General features: G+C 40.6%; 1 protein-coding gene across 10 annotated transcripts in view; it reads right to left on the bottom strand.

Annotated features, from left to right (window-relative positions):
* The window catches only part of LOC128029026 (NACHT, LRR and PYD domains-containing protein 3), an 88655-nt gene that overhangs the window by 30726 nt on the left and 37678 nt on the right, over positions 1–20251 (bottom strand). The gene's annotated exons all lie outside the window — the stretch shown is intronic.

Raw genomic sequence — 20251 nt, forward strand, 5'->3', positions numbered from 1 at the left:
GAAGGAAGACTAGCCCCGCAAAGAGTGAAGGTTGTAGGGGATCTTGTCTTATGGGACAGTCCTTTGGGAAAGACAGTGAGTGCCCACTGTCTTTCCCAAAGGACTGTCCCATAAGACAAGATCCCCTACAACCTTCACTCTTTGCGGTGAAGGTTATTTGACCTATTTGAATAAATAGTATTTGACTGTATTACTGTATTACTGTGTGTAGTGACTCATATTTATATATACTCTGTATAGGTTATTAAGCTAAGCATCTGAGTGAAGCATCTGAATTGAACTCTGAAAATAAGCAGAGGAAGACCAAGTTGCTGTTGAAAGCTCTTAATAAATTGCTTCGATGAAGAATCAGATGTTTTGAGTTATTCCATGCATCCTATGAAGTTGACTGGAGCCTTGTTAGAGTTTGGGCAGACATTGAGGCTGAGAATCTCTAGATAACTTGATACTCCTTATCAAACATCGTATAGATTTTAAAATCTTGCTTATTACTTATAAAGATCAAGAGTGGTATTCTACAAGATGTCTCAACATAAATGCAATACTTGTCTTGTGTTTTCCTGTTTTCATCGGGTCATCTTGCAAGTCTTGGGCTGTAAATTGCAGATTTTTCTCAGTTGCTCTGATTAAACATTTTATGATATTGTGCTTTTTCTTCCACAACCTCAAAGATTTTCACACTTCAAGCTAAGGAATAGGGCTGAGAACTGTGTCTCTAGGAACTTTCAATGTCTTGGAAATCTCCATATAGCCTTAGCCTTCCTAAAGTACTACGATATTTATTCTCTTTAGCTTTTGTGAGATCTCTGTTGACATTTTTGCTACTCAACTTCAACACATGCATGGGCTAACTGTATGTGTAACGGCTCAAGCTAATTCTGTTTTTAATAGAGTTTCTAAAAGCTTAATTTTGTTTTTTTATGACTGTTTTATTCCCCACCATGCAAATAAGTGATTTAAAAACAATGTTGAATTGGGGTTGAATAGTTATGACACAGCAGTATTATTAAAAAATCTCATAACTCAAAAGTACTACATTTATATATTGACTATCACTTTTAATATGCCAGTGAGCTGTTATAGATACAATTTTTATTTTATCATGGATCTTCAGAAAAGTTTGTATTTGTAAAGTACGGCAGTCTCTAGGGGGTTGAGTAATTTTGATTGCAACTGTATACTATCAAAAATGGTGGTAATGAAAATGCATACAAATTTAACAATTTAATTGTTTTAAAACCTTTTATTCTTTTATGTTTTCGCAAAGGGCTGCACAACAGAGTTTACTAAATTTAAAATGAGGGACACATTGTATTTTCTAATGTTTATGTAAAAAATTATTACTTTAGAAGTGGGCTACATTTATAGTACAATCGTAATTTCTTCGACTTAAAAAGCAGACTTTTTTTTGGACTGGATGTATTGAAGAGCTTTGAGTCTCAATGTATTTGTTTTTGACAGTGGTTTTCTCAAATAAAATTATGAAATGATTATTAATTGTTCTCTCAGTGAGACTCTCAGTGTTTGTGTTCAAGTCCTCAGATAGGGAGACAGCAGGTAATGTTAAACCTGCCACTTTAAGCCACGCTGGTGGATACTTGTATATGTAGTACATGACAACACTGCTCATTCAGACATGCAAAACAAACAGATTAGCCTATATATTTATATAGCAGTGCCTTTGTTATTATTTTACAGCTTTGTTTTTGATTTATTCATCAATCCATCAAATCGCATATTTTGTGACATCTGCAGAGTAGCTAGCTAACGTTACTGTAAATTCATTGTCATGACTGGATTCTGTACTTCACTCCGCATCACATAAATTATAATGCATTAACCTTAAATTATAAATGGGACATAGCTGTATCTGCAAGGGATGATGATGTTCTGAATAGGTAAACATGTTCGATGCGTTTCCTCATTTTGCAGCCACTTTCCGACCACAGTTTTTGCAAACTGTGTCTACCTTCAAGGACAAATAAGCATTTGTCTTTTCTATATAAAAAGTATTCCCATACTAGTGGCAATTTTAACTCTCTTATTTGATGTGGGATAGAGATTAGAGATAATGGCCTCTGTCTCTGATATTGTTTCCGCTGTACGTGTGGGTGGAGAAAGAGAAAAGTTAGGGGTCGTTCACATATCGTGTCTTTTGCGTGCTCAAGTTCGTTATTTCAAATGAAGGTGCGCTTTATGTGCGTTCATAATGGAAGCGACACATATACAGTGCGACATGCTCATTTTTTCCAGGTTTGTCCACACCGCATTGAGTTAAAAACATCTCAACTTTTCAGAATGCAGCAAGCACACCGCAGTTCATGTAGTTTTCCTCACTTTTTCCGTAGCAACGTTGAAAGCTCAGCCAAGATGAAGGAACAGCGGATCATAGCTGTATATTGATTGCCATTTTTTAATTAATTTAGTTTCAGAGCTACTGCAAGCAATTTTTAGAGCTGCAAATCCATTTATCCATTCCTGAAATTTCCGCGTCTTCATGGAGAGAGCAGGTCATGGTTGCTTAGCAACGGCAGGCGCCTCAGGAGCACAAGTGCCTGAAGGCTTTTGGAAAAAAATCAGAAAGCGGTGTTTTCGATTAGTCGACTACTCTAACGATTATTTTTATTACAATAAATAATTACTCTAATGTTCTTTTTTTGATTAGCTAATGAATCCATTGGATAACTTTACAAAAAAATATAAGTACAAATTCTAATATAATATTTCAACCTTTATTGATTTTCAACCAATGTGGTTTAAGTTTTAACAGTATACAAAATAAAGAGGCAAAGAAAATTATTTTACTATGGTAAATTTGAGTTTACGATAGCGCTTATAATTAAACCAAAGTAGCCACAAATTTACAGTTGTCTGAGACTCCATGTAATGTTCTTTAGCATCACAAACCATAAAATGTAGTCATGGTTCTGCTATGGTTTAGCATGGTTTCCAAAGATCTGGAGCTGATTCTGGGTAGCTCGGTGGTCTGTGACTGTTGTCTCACGGCGCGCTGTCTTTTAAGGGGCCGTTCACATATCACGTCTTTTGCACACTCAAGTTCGTTATTTCCAATGTAGGCGTGCGTTATGAGCACTCATAATGGAAGCGTTGCGGTCGCGACACGCATGCGAAAACCAGCGCGTCCGCACCGCATCGAGTGAAGCACAAGCGGCACAACTAGCATTTTCCACGCGTTTTTAGGCGCGATATGTGAACGGCCCCTAATGCGTGTTCGAAACCCGCGCCAACACAGACTTACTTTATTTTTTATTTTATCCTTACTTCAGCCGCTACGGGTGATCATACCAGTAACTTGTAATCTTTACAAGTATATCAAAATCATGCAATGAGCAAGTCTGCGTTTATTAGACACTTAATAATATCACATCAGTTTGTACTTTTAGAATCGCCGAATCTGCTGCGGTCGTTCCATCACATCTGCAGCAGAGAACTGAACCAGGAAGTTGGTCACCAGATCACACGGTAACCAGTTTAACCGTAACACCGGAGAGTGCCAGGATGTTTTACTCTGAGGTGCTCGTGCATCGCAGTTGTGCTGTCGCGGTACACCATATCAGTTTTTCAAAGGGAACAAATGGCCATTTTATTTGGCCTCTGTTTGAAGTATTTCCATATTTTTGATAACAGTGGTCTCTGTTTTTGTGATAGAATGCAACTTTCTCCATTCCCAGTATGCCATTACGCGAGATGTAAACAGTGTGATGCGTTGCAACACTAGCCTAGTGTTTTCCATGTGTTTTTTGGCGCGAAATGTGAACGGCCCCTTCGGTGGAAAGTTGATGCCAAGGCGCAGGTGAGATTTTGTGTCTGTTATTTTCTCTTAATACCGTAGATAAGCAAATGTACACAGTATGATAATTGTACAGGTTTATTTCACGGTATACAGCAATTTTAACCTTTGTCCCCCCTCATGCAAATTGAGCATCTGTCCCACTTTTTCATTCGACCCTGCCTAATAAATATACGGATACGTCCATAGGCGTACTGTTAACTTATGTCCAATAGTTCATATGAGAGCAATAAAAGCGTTAGTCAATAGGCTGAATCGTACGTCAATCAAACTGTTTACTGGAGCAGGAACGCCTCCTCAACATTTGTCCACAATCTCAAATTGGAGAGCACGCTGTTGAGTCAGGTTAAGCAGCCGTGGCCATGAAAAAGAGAAGATGCACTTTTAATAGTGAATGGACCACAACATACTCTTGGTTAAGACCTGTAGATGGCAAAGCAGAGAGAGCTTTTTGCATTTTATGCAAAAGCAGTTTTTCTGTGGGACATGGAGGAGAATAGACGTGAAGCGACATGGTGCATGTGAGTACCACAGAAAAAAAAAGAACATCACCAAGAACCATGCAAATCTGTGCAATTGTTTTTCAATAAACCAAATGACCCACAGGCTGACAAAGTTTCGGCAGCAGAAGTGATAAGCATTTATCATGCCGTACATCACACACATATCAGAATCAGAATCAGAAATAGGTTCGCTCTACAGACTGCAGTAACAAGTTAGCCCCAGTAATTTTTCCAGATTCTGAAATAGCTAAGAAAAAAGCTGTAGAAACTTTCAGTGATATTTTGTGTCAGGTAGTGTCTCAATCTTTTAGTCTGTGGGTTTAAAAATAAATATAGGCAATATATTACAGAAAGAACCTTTTAAACGAAAATATTCAAAACAAAATAGGCTACTCTCTGATTATGTAATCCATATGAAATGTGCATTTCTCTCTGGTGTTCACGGCGAGTCCTCATGGTCAACTTCATCTTAACAATGACACAAAAAAGACCAGTTTATTACTAAACAATTAAATGTCTCCTTGCCAATTTAGACACATTCATAATCATTACTTTAACCGGTGGCAAACTTTGTGTGCGATCATAACGATTATTATCCTGTAGGCTAAAGCCTATTTAAGTAATTAAATTAATATAAAGGGGTGACGCATTTACTACTTTTAAAAAAACGCGGGTTAGGAAGCAGGTCCAGTACAATATTTTATATTTCTTTCTCTTTCTTTGCTAATATTAGTCTGTTTCTCTTTTATTCCGAGGTCACTGTAGCCACCAAATCCATTCTGTATCCAGCCCAGATGGTGGCAAACTTCAACTAGAAAAAGATGCTGATCTCGCTTGTGTTTTACTCGACAGGTGAGTTGTTTTCATTGTATCTTTACAGAAAACATATGCTATTATAACGATCAACAAGATTAGTATTATGGGGCATACACGGCAAACGCGGGGCATCGCATCTCCAGATCTGCGCGAGGACACGTCTGATCCATAGTCTGATCGTGTCTTTGCATTGACTTTGTATGTAATCTACTCGCGCAAATCATTGAACTCGCGTTTGCTATGTATGCCCAATTATTGTGTTTGAATAGCCATCAAAGGTTGGGTATAAGACAACAAATCCCATCATTCCACGCTCCTTCTTAGCATCATCAAACCACGCGATTGTTATTGTTTTGGTAGTGCGTCCTCTAGTGGCAGGTCCTACAACCTGTACCTTAAAACAACATGAAGTAAATAAATAATCAAATACTCTGACATTTAAATTCTGATTTTAAAACTAAATAATTCTGTAATTCTGTTGTGATTATGATAGAAAAATATAAAAGTGATAGTTTTGAGTGTTGAGAAAATGCTGATAAACACACACACACATACTTTGCAGCCTTTAAAAGGAATAACACAAATAATTGGTGCAGCAAAAAACCCAACTACACTTTTCACCTGATATTTTTATGCATAACTTCTAGAAACATATATACAGTAGTAGATTGTGGAAAATTGCATGTCATTATTTTCAGAAAATTCTCCAAAATAAAAAAAACCCACATAACAATTTGTTCATTAGAGCTAAAGATATTCCTTATGTTGTTATAACACACATAAAACCGCTAAAAAAACTGTTCATAACTTCATTAAACATATATAGATTGTGAAAATTATTTGGATTAAAAAGAGCCAAAATTCACAATAAAAAAAGCATAATTGTTTGGGGCTTTGACTAAAATTGAGCAATGAATTACTTCCGTTTCAAAACTGTCAAATTAAATCACTCACCTTATTTCATTCCTGAGATATAGAATGTCAAATAATACATAAATAATTTCCCTTGAGCAAACACAGATTTTTTTTCTTACACTTTTATCAGCTATTTCTCAGCAGGAGAATGTCCAAATGTAAAATATTTTTGTCCCTAAAATAGAGAAAGTTTTCTATCAAATGATACCTACCTTTCGACAGTATTGGAGTTCTGAGTCATTATTTTTGAGTATGTCACTCAGAGAAAAACAACACCTTTAGGGAAGCAAAAAAAGCCTTCAGGGCTTAACGTGTTAATGTTTTTTTTTTTTTTTTTACACTAATTACTACCAATTACTAATTACTATTATAAATAACTGAAAAACATTTATTGAATAATGGTTTGAGGGGTTATATTACTGGTGCTCCTATTTTATGAAACCATTAAGAGAGCACAAGAGGTCATAGTAATACCATAAACAGTATTGTACCTGTTACTCTGGCCTTTGTCTCCACCCTTCATTTCTGGTAGATGAGCCATAGAGCGGTCACTCTTCATGGACACACAGCTGGGCTCTGCTGAATCTGATCTGTCCTGCTGGGTTGAACTGTAACAGAACAGAGATTACATATTAATCTTTGAATAGTCATCCTTTAATGAGCAGGCCCACATGGAATCTGCATCTGTAAAGCTCAGCACAACTGGACATTACTATAAGTTTTACATATTACCCACTCAGTGTTCGCTTATTAATTATTTTGGCTAATTTGGTCATACTTTCAGTTACTAATTAGAGTGCAATACTCTCTGTAGTGCTTTAACTATTTATTGAATGTTGTTGGGGGGTTATTTTTTTGCTATCATTTTAAGAGACCATCAGAGATAAAGGATTAGTTCACCCCCAGAATAAAACCCCCATGTCATCCAGGATGTTGATGTTTTTCTTTCTTCAGATGCATAGAAATTGTGTTTTTTGAAGAAAAAAAATCAGGATTTTTCTCCATATAATGGACTTCAATGGAGGCCATCGGGCTGAAGGTCCAAATTGCAGTTCCAATGCAGGTTTAAAGGGCTCTACACAATCCCAGTTGAAGCATGAGGGTGTTGTCTAGCCAAACGGTAGGGTAGTGTCACAATATTTAGCTGGTGTACCCTAGATGGTGTACCCTTTTGTGTTTTTGTTGGGGCCATGTGCTCTCCTGTCTATTGTCTGACTCCACTCATCTTGTTACATTATTGTTTCAGTTGCTCCACCTGTGTTTCCATCATTTCCCTCCTCGTTTGTCTCCCTATTTATTGTCCTTGTGTCTGCAGTCATGGGCTGGTTTGTTGTTAGATTTCACTGTTTTATGTGTCGTATTTACTTGTGTGCTTTCTGTTTGGTACTGCCTTGTATTCCTGGGCTGCCGGTGTTTATTAATAAAGCCTCACTTCTTCCTGCACATTGAATCCCCATACATCCGAACCATGACAGGTAGGTACAAAAACCACTGGTGTAGAGCCCTTTGAAGCTGCATTGAAACTGCAGTTTGGACCTTCAGCCCATTGGCCCCCACTGGAAGTCCATTATATGGAGAATAATCCTGGAAAGTTTTTCCTCCAAAACCTTATGCTGTTTTATAACAAAGTTCGGGAGGAACAGTCGCAGTTCATTAACCTGATTAACACAAGTGGAGACCAATCAGTAATCAACTCATGACAAGGTATAAATGACAGCAGAACCTATCTCTGTTCATTGACCGTTTTCAGCATCCCGGTTCGCGCTGTCTGTCTTCTCATCACAGACCCGATTTTCCTTCCAGCAAGGAGATCCATACCGGGGATTTTTTCAGAAATGCTACTTTTTCTGACACCCATGATCATTAAACACGGCAGTTGAGCACCATCAAACGTCATCGCGACAGCTGCTCTTCTCGCCAAGCCACACGTCGTGGCCAATAGACCGTGCAAGCCGAGCTTACCTCGCTCGACACCACGCTCGATCCGATCAAGACCGGGCTCTCTTTGAGCGCTGGAATCGCAGCTCCAGCAGGCACCCAACCAGCCCGCTCCTCAGTTCCTACTGCAGCAGCAGCAGGCCTCTCTCACTTCCCACCGCGGCTTTTCCGGCCGAGGCGCAGTTTGAGGCCGCCTCCTCTAGCGGCACAGACCGTGCATCATAAATTAATACATTTTCAGGTGAAGACGCTAAATACAGGTTTTCGGCTAGAAAGTAGTGCGGGAGCCGCGTGGAGATTCGATCACATACGCATGTGGAATTTCAGATCCAAATTGAGTCTCGGATGCGTACAAATATTTACACTTCCACGATTAGACCGTGGGCGAACGCCCGACCGGATGTGATGTATTCTAATCAGATCTATCGGTGCGAGGTCAGAATTACCCATATCTTGTTAACTATTATTAAATGTATTTAAATTATAAATATTAGAAATAAAAAGGAAAATAATATATTACAATATATCACAATAATCATAAGGGGGGCCCTGTTAATTTTTACAAGCAGCATCTGAAAACATATTTTCTCTCTGTTATTTCGGTCAGTGTCATGTACTTGTCGAGGTACGGCCACGGCGACTCACTCCTCGGGATTAACTGTTCTCCGACCTCATCCTATGCCATCATTTCATCAAATAATTTTTTGCGTGACTGGCCAAGGAGTGGTACCATCCGGAGCAGAAGGTGGCGGTAATGCATCATAAAGATGATTGGTTGCTATCCACCTTAAACGCGAACAAGAGCGTCACTACTAGCGATATTAGCAGTTGTATTTCCCGATTTGAGTTTGAGCTTCAGAAATGCTTGCGAAATGTAGCTTGTGTGGAAGCTACCGCACTGCTTGGTAAAAGTAGCTTCGCTACTGAAAAGCTATTCGATTCAGAAAGTAGCGAAGCTACGACCAAGCTACTGAGAAATGTAGTCAAACTAGTAGCTTCGCTGCTTGTAGCGACGCTACTGCCCAACACTGATTATTAATTTTACCATGTTGAACACGTCAAGGTAACAGTTGCTGCACGACCAGTATGCGACAATCGTTTCCAAATGCCGCGTGCTGTGGAAAGGAGGCTTAAAGTTGTTAAATGAGGCTATGACGTAGTCATCATCCACACGGAAATGTCCAAAGATATTACCTGCCTTACCGTGCACGTTTAAACCTCACTGAGGTTTTACAAACATAAGTTTCATTCAATTATTCTGGCAGGACCAATTTATTTAGGGGCATATTTCACCATCTACTGGCGTGATCACTACCCTCGTTTTGCCGCAGGACAGCAGTGTGAGTAAAATTCTGTTGTCTTTCTAGGACTGTAATATGAAAAGCATGCAAGTAAATATCTTTAGAATTGCTTGGAAGTGAATAGCACATAACTGCAATTAATGTTATTGCCATAATCATGTCTTGGTATGTTTTACAGACATAATGATATTCATTGTATAATGACATTCATAGTTTTCAGAAGCCTCTGTTTCCACAGTCTATACTACAACGTGAAACCAGTGTTCCAAATGTATCCATTAGGGCTAGTGACGTGTCGTCCATGAACGAATCGTTCTTTTGAAAAAATCTTTTAGCTGAACGAATCTTTTAGGTGAACGAATCGCTCATGTTATCCACTGACTCATATTTCTCGTTCAATGAAGTTTCTCCCTCCATAGCAGCGCGGCGCTATAAGCAGCGCATGCGCAGCTCAGTGAACCGGGTAACAACCATTTCATCCTGTCAAATAATTACTCAACCTCGAGCCGATAGCCTTCGAGTATGAGATGTGACAGAGTATGTGATTTGTCGAATGTAGTAACGAATACGCCCTTCAATGAACGAGTTTCATATGAGTCTGAACTAGATCTAGAGATCTTATCGTTTGTGAGTGAAATGACTGAACTGGCACACATGTCCTACGTGAACGAAATGAATGAACGGATACATGTCGTTCGTGAATGAAAATGAACTGGCACATAGCTTACCTTGTTCGTGAACGAAATTAGAGTAAACCGGGTTAGTCTGCTACTTAGCATGTCAATCTCGAAAATGCAAAGCACAGTTATAGGTACAGTACTGTGCACATACGCTCGTTTTGATATTTAGCAACTCCACGTTTAATCCATAGACCGTAAAAGAAAGGTTTAATCCCCGATTTATGGATGTGAATTTATAATATACAAACTGTTTGACCAAACAATTAAAATGCTAATTAGGCAAGAAACCTTGTGCTTTGTTCATCTGAACAACTCAATTAGACTTTATATATTGAATGCGATTACACAAACATTTTAATAAAGCCAGATCAGCTTTTGTAACAAGTGAACGCGTTCGTTGACTTAAGACATAATACACTCTTTTTTTTTTCCGCCTGGTGGCACAATTTGCGTAAAACGAAGAAATCATCACTGGACGAATCTGAATGAATCATTTTGGTGAATGAACTGAAAATGAACGAATCTCTAGAAAGAATCATAATTTCCACCACTAATTAGTGCTGCAACGACGCGTCGACATCATCGTTTACGTCGACTACAAAATACATTGACGCGTGTGAAATGCGTGAACGCATCACACTGTTTACATCTCGCATAATGGCATACTGCGAATAATAGAATGCAACTTTCTTCACAAACCGAGACCACTGTTATTAAAAGTATGAGAATACTTTAAACAGAGGACAAATAAAATGGCTCTTTGTTCCCTTTTCAAAACCGATATGGTGTACCACGGCAGCACAACTGCGATGAGCGAGCACCTCAGAGAAAACATCTAGGCGCTCTCCGGTGTCTCCATGCAGTTTAACTGGTTACCCTGTGATCTGGTGACCAACTTCCTGGTTCAGGTCTGATATTCTTGCGCTGTGGCATTCTGAAAAGTTTAGATATTTTCAACTCGATGCGGTGCGGACGCGCTGAAAAAAAAAAAAAAAAAAAAAAAAAAAAATAAAAAATAAAATTTAAATAAATATATATATATTATACATATATTATCTGCTCTGTTTTCCCCCGCATGTCCAGCGAGCACAAGTTTGTCAGCAGACGCAGTAAATATTTATTCGTTTCCACTGCCCGTCCAGCGAGCACCAGTCTCTCAGCGGACGCAGTCAATATTTATCCGTTTCCACTGTCCGTCCAGCGAGCACCAGTCTCTCAGCGGACGCAGTCAATATTCATTCGTTTCCACTGTCCGTCCAGCGAGCACCAGTCTCTCAGCGGACGCAGTAAATATTTATTCGTTTCCACTGCCCGTCCAGCGAGCACCAGTCTCTCAGCGGACGCAGCAAATATTTATTCGTTTCCACTGCCCGTCCAGCGAGCACCAGTCTCTCAGCGGACGCAGCAAATATTTATTCGTTTCCACTCCCCGTCCAGCGAGCACCAGTCTCTCAGCGGACGCAGCAAATATTTATTCGTTTCCACTGCCCGTCCAGCGAGCACCAGTCTCTCAGCGGACGCAGCAAATATTTATTCGTTTCCACTGCCCGTCCAGCGAGCACCAGTCTCTCAGCGGACGCAGTCAATATTTATCCGTTTCCACTGTCCGTCCAGCGAGCACCAGTCTTTCAGCGGACGCAGTCAATATCTATTCGTTTCCACTGCCCGTCCAGCGAGCACCAGTCTCTCAGCGGACGCAGCAAATATTTATTCGTTTCCACTGCCCGTCCAGCGAGCACCAGTCTCTCAGCGGACGCAGCAAATATTTATTCGTTTCCACTGCCCGTCCAGCGAGCACCAGTCTCTCAGCGGACGCAGTAAATATTTATCCGTTTCCACTGTCCGTCCAGCGAGCACCAGTCTCTCAGCGGACGCAGTCAACATTTGTCCGTTTCCACTGTCCGTCCAGCGAGCACCAGTCTCTCAGCGGACGCAGCAAATATTTATCCGTTTCCACTGCCCGTCCAGCGAGCACCAGTCTCTCAGCGGACGCAGTAAATATTATCCGTTTCCACTGCCCGTCCAGCGAGCACAAGTCTCTCAGCGGACGCAGTAAATATTTATCCGTTTCCACTGTCCGTCCAGCGAGCACCAGTCTCTCAGCGGACGCAGTCAATATTTATCCGTTTCCACTGCCCGTCCAGCGAGCACCAGTCTCTCAGCGGACGCAGTAAATATTTATTCGTTTCCACTGCCCGTCCAGCGAGCACCAGTCTCTCAGCGGACGAAGCAAATATTTATTCGTTTCCACTGTCCGTCCAGCGAGCACCAGTCTCTCAGCGGACGCAGTAAATATTTATTTGTTTCCACTGTCCGTCCAGCGAGCACCAGTCTCTCAGCGGACGCAGTAAATATTGATCCGTTTCCACTGTCCGTCCAGCGAGCAAAAAAATCTCTCAGCGGACGCAGTAACATCTTTTTTTCCTTTGTTTGTCCAGTGGGCCTCAGTCTCCTAGCCTGGTAATACCAGACTCTGTCTACGAAGCAAAGTGAAGTAGCAGAGTCTGCAATGGCATAATAGAGAAGTGTTTTCTCTCTCGCTAGGGGGCACTTGTCTGAAGTTTAAAATCATTGGTTACCCGTAAGCCAATCAGATACGTTTAGTTATGACGTATGTTATGCGCCTGTACAGCCGCATCGAAGCACAGACATCATGCATCGAACTCAAATCTATGATTGAACTTCCACTGTAAATCTGTTGTTAAACACTCTTCTTGTTCTGGCTTCAGTTTGAAAAAGAGTTGAATGTTCTCCATAACAAAGCGAACTGCATCCCGTGTCTCGTTTCCCATTTCCGCGGTCGTTTCAGTTTTCGATTTCTCTAACCTACAATTTAAAACTCTGTGCTTAGCATCTACGTCACGGCTCTCAGCCCGCCCTCTGCTCGTTGATTGGCCCGGCTGTTTCCAGACCGGTGGCAAACCGAAAGCTCTGACGCTGTATCAGACTGAGTACAGAAGCGAAATAAAATTGAGCGGAAGTAGGAAGTCTGTCGTAGGCAGGCTATCAGTCTCCCAGCGGACACCGTAAATACCTATTTTTCCTCTGCCTGTCCAGCGAGCACTAGTCTCTCAGCGGACGCAGTATGCATCCATCTCTTCCTGTTCTTCGTCCAGCAAGCCCAGTCTTCCAGCGGACGCAGGGACATAATTCGTCTCCCATATCTGTCCAGCGAGCCTCAGTCTCCCAGCGGATGCAGTAATATCTATTAGTTTCCCCTGCCTGTCCAGCGAGCACTAGTCTCCCAGCGGACACAGAAATATCTATTGGTGTCCCATGTCTGTCCAGCGAGCGCTAGTCTCTCAGCGGACACAGTAAATACCTATTAATTTCCTCTACCCGTCCAGCGAGCCTCAGTCTCCCAGTGGACGCAGGAATATAATTCGTTTCCTCTATCTGTCCAGCGAGCCTCAGCCTCCCAGCGGACACATTACGCATCTAGTCAATATATCATTACACCTCGCAGGCAGACGGTGGAGCTTGTCTTCCCGACATCGTAACCGCTTCTTCCTCAACTATTAACCAACAGGACCTGCCTGCTCCTCTACTTCTGCCAGAGTCATTGCGAGATCTCCTGGTCAACGACCATACTTCTAAAAACGTCAGCCCGCCAAATCTCTGCGTTTTGGGGGGTTCGTAGTCCGGCGGCTGTCCTTTTGCTCTCTTGTTTTGGGGGGAGTACTCTGGGTTCGGGCCACTTCCCGAGCTCGGAGCCCTCCACCCGGACAGCACGCCAAATACGCATAAACTTACGGTATTAATATACGTAGATGTGAACTCGTGAAATGCTGTTTTATAACAAAGTTCGGGAGGAACAGTCGCAGTTCATTAACCTGATTAACACAAGTGGAGACCAATCAGTAATCAACTCATGACAAGGTATAAATGACAGCAGAACCTATCTCTGTTCATTGACCGTTTTCAGCATCCCTCCTCCACCCCATTTCTCCTCACTTATAGATCCATCTACTCTTACCACAACCGGGGGGAGTACTCTGGGTTCGGGCCACTTCCCGAGCTCGAAGCCCTCCACCCGGACAGCACGCCAAATACGCATAAACTTACGGTATTAATATACGTAGATGTGAACTCGTGAAAATTTATTTTTGAAGGAAGACAGACACAAACATCTTGGATGACATGGGGGTGAGTAAATTTATCAGGAACTTTTTATTTTGGAAGTGAACTAATCCTTTAGCAGTAATACCAACGCAAATGTGTACCTGTTACTTTGCCTTGTGTCTCCACCCTTCATTTCTGGTGGAGGATCCATAGAGCAGTCACTCTTCATGGACACACAGCTGGGTTCTGGTGAATCTGAGCTCTTTTTCTGGACTGAACTGTAATACAGCAAATGAGGGCTTGGTGACAACTGAAAAAATTTAAGTTGTTTCAGAGGAAAAGCAAAATTTTATATTTTGAGGTCCACTGTAGTCTTTCACAAAAGAAGCAGAAAAATGTATTAACAATGTAAAAGTGGTCAGTTTTTATTTCATGTTGTCTTTAATGAGATTACCTGAATCCTGGAGAAAAATCTCCATCTTTGGTTTTTGGAGCTTGACTCATTCTGTCCTTACAGAGCTGTACTGGTGCGTCTGATTATCTCCTCTACTGACTGACTGGAAATAACAGAAACCCTGATTTACACACATTAAACTAGAAATCTTAATTCAATAAATTATTATGAACCCATTTAAAATGTTGCCTGAGGGTAAAGTGAATTTAGTCAGAACATATTTCATAACAGTGAGGGTTTTTGGTGAAGGCCTGGGGAAAAGCAACACTCTTAAAAATAAAAATACTTCACTATGCCACAGAAGAACCTTTTTTTTTTTAAATGGTTCAATAAAGAACCTTTAACATCTGAAGAACCTTTCTGATTCCCAAAAGGAATCTGTGGTGAAAGAAGGTTCAGTTTCTAAAAAGGTAAGAAAGAGATTCTTTGACTGAATGGTTCTTTGTGGAACCAAAAATGGTACTTCTATGGCATCACTGTGAAGAACCTTTTAAAGCACCTTTATTTATATGAGTGTAATGAAGTAAAAATATGTTAACCAATTAGTCAAGTATATTTCACTTAAGACTCTAATTGGACCGGGCAAAGATGCTGAAGAGTACGTAAAGCGATACAGTCTAATTATTTTAGTAAATCCTCCTTCGGTTGTCATATTTATTCATATTCATAAGAATGATGGAATTCTAAATAAGTGCATATGTTATCATTCAATCTGTACCTGCTATTGTATGGTGTATCCTGCATTTGTGGAGAGAATCTAAATTATTATTTAAAAATATATTAAAAAGGATAAAACCAAACTGCCATGTCATTGTTTCATTCTTTAATAATTGCATGCCAAAATCAGGAACAAAAAAAAAAAAAAAAAATCCCCAAATCATGAAGAATGTAATCTTTTTCACTATAGTCACATTTGAAAATTCATATAAAATTAAAATCAAATTGTTTTCTGCAAACTCCATCAGATTCTTGTTCCACATGTGCCCACGCACCGTGGTGATTGTCATATCATTTTACTGTATCATTCTTTAATAATTGCATGCCAAATCTGGAAAAATGCTATCTTTTTCACTATACAATCAGATTTTAAAATTCACAAAAATAAAACAAAATAGTTTTCTGCAATCTCCACCATACTCTTGTTCTACATGTCCCCACGTACCACTGTGGTGATTTTCATATCATTTTACTGTATCATTCTTTAATAATTGCATGACAAATTCATGAAAAATGCTATCTTTCTCACTATAAAGTCAGATTTGAAAATTAATAAAAAATTGAATCAAATAGTTTTCTCAAAACTCCACCATACTCTTGTTCTACATGAGCCCATGTACCACTGTGGGGATTTTCATAAAATTTTACTGTATCATTCTTTAATAATTGCATGCCAAAATCATGGAAAATCTATTCGAATAATCTATCTCTTAAATTGTGACTGCAGTTTTATCTGATCAAATGTGCATTCTTATTCTTCAGCTTGGGTTAAACTAATTAATTTTACTTTGTTGGATCAGCAGCTATGCTAATGATGTCTCTATTTGTTTCTATGTTTTGCCACGGGATTTACATCCTGTGGTAACTAGGATATACACAAGCTCCAGTCTGGATCCAGAACACCTGAGAAGAGCTGATGCTGACCCTCAGAGGACCCCAGATGATGCTTGTGATGAGTGGGGCGGGGCCAAGAGCCGTGGGAACGGGATGAGGCCGGTGAAGTGATTGGAGGTGAGCGACACCTGCTCAACCCACCGGTCTCGAGTCTCACGCAGGACATGGAAGGATATAAAACAGGAGCGACGACAGTGATGGACGAGAGAGGACCAGGTCTGGAATTTAGTTTGTGTTTTGATTTTGTTTGTGCACTGCAGTCGGCCGTGAGGGGCTTGCCGTGCTGTTTTGTTTATTTTGATAATTAAAGTTTGATTTAATTGTCCGCCCGTTATGTGGAGGGGCGGCTGCCATCCGTGAGGGAATCCGGAGGAGCAGGGAACGGGGGACTCCTGCCGACTACCCAAAATAGGAGGAGCCGTCGCCATCCACCGGGTCGCGTAGGAGAGTCGTGCCATCCACCGAGGGCCGTCCAGTTCAACTGCCAGGCACCGCGGAGGAGATCACCCAGCTGGTGGAGGGCCGAGAAGCAGCGTGTCTGGGAACCAGAATTTTTTTTTTTTTTTTTTTGCTCCCCTCTCTCGTCTCTGTCGCTCCTCATCCTTCCATCTCCTTTTCTCTCACCTCGTCTGTCCTACCCCTAGGTTCCCGCAGGTCACCGTAAGCGGTCCCCCCCGGAGGGGGGGGGGGGGGGGGGTTGGGTTAGTAGAGCGCAGTCGCAGGAGTACCCCCCGGCCTGCGAGGGGTGATGGGGGTATGTCATGATTGGGGCGGGGCCGAGAGACATGGGAACAGGGCGAGGCCGGTGGAGTGACCCACCAGTCTCGAGTCCCACGGAGGAGAGGGTAGGATATAAAAGAGGAGCGACAACAATGACGGATGAGAGAGGACCAGGCCTGGATTTTAGTTTGTGTTTTGATTTTGTTTGTGCGCAGCAGTCGGCCGTGAGGGGCTGCCGTGCTGTTTTGTGTTTATTTTGATTATTAAAGTTTGATTTGATTGTCCGCCGGTTCCCGCCTCCTTCTTCCTGATGATTATGAAGTTTAAATGCGTTACAATGCTAACCCTGAATCAACAACAGAACTAACAAATATTGCTACAAGTGTGACTGCATCATATAATAATTGCTGTTAATTGTGTTCATCGTCTGGCTGACTATGTCTTGTATTAATTTTTCCTGAAAAATCCTGTCATACATGCACAAACTGACAGTCACCACTTATAAGCTACTACTAAATATTGTAGAAACGTAATTTTATGTAAAGTTGCTTTGTAATGATCTGTATTGTAAAAAGCGCTATACAAATAAACTTGAATTGAAAATTGAATTGAATTGAACTATACATGTCATAGACAGGCCAGGCTCCAACACCACCCAATCACAGCACACGCTATCACCTGAATACTAATCACACTCACCTGCTACTCATCCACCTGCAATCTCCCCAGCACTCAAAAGTCACACACACATTCATTGTCCTGTCTCGTTCGCAACTAGGTCAATACCTACCTGCTAACTCTAAAAGGACTAACCATACTGTATACCTGACTTACTTCTCTCCAGCGATCTCCAGCGTCCTGCTGTTCCCATCGTGTGTGTGTGTGTGTGTGTGTGTGTGTGTGTGTGTCATCGGCCTCCATCATCTCTATCAACTATTACCCTCCGGATCATCTCACCTCTCAAGTCACCAGCACCGTATCCTCACCCATTGCTCCACCATTGAATACCTTCACCTCTGCTTGTGTCTCAATAAACATCGTTCTCTGTCATTCTCTGTCTCCAGTCCCTGACTACCCTAACAATACACTCATTTTTGAAAATTAATTAAGAATTAAAATCAAATAGTTTTCTGCCATCTCCACCACTCTTATTCTACATGTCCCCAAGTACTACTGTGGTCATTTCTATATAATTTTACTGTATCATTCTTTAATAATTAATAATCTTTTTCACTATTCACTCATATTTAAAAACTCATTGAAAATTAAAATCAAATTGTTTTCTGCAAACTACATCTCTCCCGGTAAGACTGGGTTGATTGTCATCTTACTTTACAGTATAATTGTTTAATAATTGCATACCAGATCATGATCAATGGAATCTTCTTCCTCACTGTAAATACATTTGAAAAATCCATTAAAAGGTAAAATCTAATTGTTTTCTGCAAACTCCACCAGATTCTCTTTCTACATCTCCCCAGGTACTAGTGTGGTGATTGTCATCTCATAATTTTTTAATAATTGCTTACCAAAGTCCTGACCGGTGCTATTGACCTCGCTATATCCACACACAACCATACCTGTAGACTTTTATTTACTTTTGGCGGGCTTTGGGATGACCATGAGGTTTGGATATTAATTGTGTATTTTACATTATGTTTGGCTTAAAGGGTTAGTTTGAAACTTAAATTATGTCATTAATAACATACTCTCATGTTGTTCCAAACCCGTAAGACCTCTGTTGATCTTCGGAACACAGTTTAAGATATTTTAGACTTAGTCCGAGAGCTCTCAGTCCCTCCATTGAAGCTGTGTGTACAGTATACTGTCCATGTCCAGAAAGGTAAGAAAAACATCATCAAAGTAGTGTGACATCAGAGGGTCAGTTAGAATTTTTTGAAGCATCGAAAATACATTTTGGTCCAAAAATAGCAAAAACTACCACTTTATTCAGAATTGTCTTCTCTGTGTCTGTTGTAAGACAGTTCAAAACAAAGCAGTTGGTCATTTCCGGTTTGCGAACGAATCATTCGACGTAACCAGATCTTTTCGAACCAGTTCACCAAATCGAACTGAATCAAACTGTTCGCGTCTCCAATACACATTAATCAACAAATGACTTAAGATGTTAACTTTTTTAATGTGGCTGACACTTCCTCTGAGTACAAACAAACCAATATCCCGGAGTAATTCATTTACTCAAACAGTACACTGACTGAACTGCTGTGAAAAGAGAACTGAAGATGAACACCGAGCCGAGCCAGATAATGACTCGTTCACGAGTCAAGAACCGTTTCTGTCAGACGCGTCCGATTCATGAACCGAGGAGCTGATGATACTGCACATGTGTGATTCAGCGTGAAGCAGACTGACACACAAAGTGTCTGAATCGAACTGATTCTTGTGGTGATTGATTCTGAACTGATTCTGTGCTAGTGTTATGAGCGCGGGTAAACCGAAGGCTTGCAATCATCGCCAATGACGCCATTACGTCGAGCCCAAAAGAACCGGTGAACCATTTTCTTCAACCGGTTTATTGAATCGAACTGTCAGAAAGAACTACTGGTGATCCGAAAACTGATGCAACCGGTTCTTGACTCGTGAACGAGTCAATATCTGGCTCGGCTCAGTGTTCATCTCTTTCTTCACAGCAGTTCAGTCAGTTTGAGTACATGAATTACTCCAGGATATTGGTTTGTTTTAAATCAGAGAAAGTGTCAGCCACATTAAACAAGTTAAAAGCTTAAGTCATTTGTGGAATGCATATTGGAGAAGCAAACCGTTTAAAACGATTCAGTTTGATTTGGTGAACTGGTTCAAAAAGATCTGGTTACATCGAGTGATTCGTTCGCGAACCGGATATGACAAACTGATTTGTTTTGAACTGTCTTACAACAGACACGGAAGAGAAGACAATGCTGAATAAAGTTGTAGTTTTTGCTATTTTTGGACCAAAATGTATTTTTGATGCTTCAAAAAATTCTAACTGACCCTCTGATGTCACATGGACTACTTTGATGATGTTTTTCTTACCTTTCTGGACATGGACAGTATACCGTACACACAGCTTCAATGGAGGGACTGAGAGCTCTCGGACTAAATCTAAAATATCTTAAACTGTATTCCGAAAATAAATGGAGGTCTTACTGGTTTGGAAAGACATGAGGGTGAGTTATTAATGACATAATTTTCATTTTTTGGGTGAACTATCCCTTTAATGAAGGTTTTGGTAATTCTCATCCTGACTTGTGTGTGCGGTTTCCCTGTCTTCACCCACAACATGAACGTCATAATTTACAGGTGAATATTTACAAATATTTATATGTTAATTTGAATAAACATTGACGTAGTTTATTCCAGTTTAATATTTTATCTTGTCTTACAGATACAAATTTCAGTGTTGTGATGTACTATAAAATGTCCACATAACTGCATTTTTC

Source organism: Carassius gibelio, chromosome A15 (assembly GCF_023724105.1).
Source record: "Carassius gibelio isolate Cgi1373 ecotype wild population from Czech Republic chromosome A15, carGib1.2-hapl.c, whole genome shotgun sequence".
Taxonomy (NCBI): domain Eukaryota; kingdom Metazoa; phylum Chordata; class Actinopteri; order Cypriniformes; family Cyprinidae; genus Carassius; species Carassius gibelio.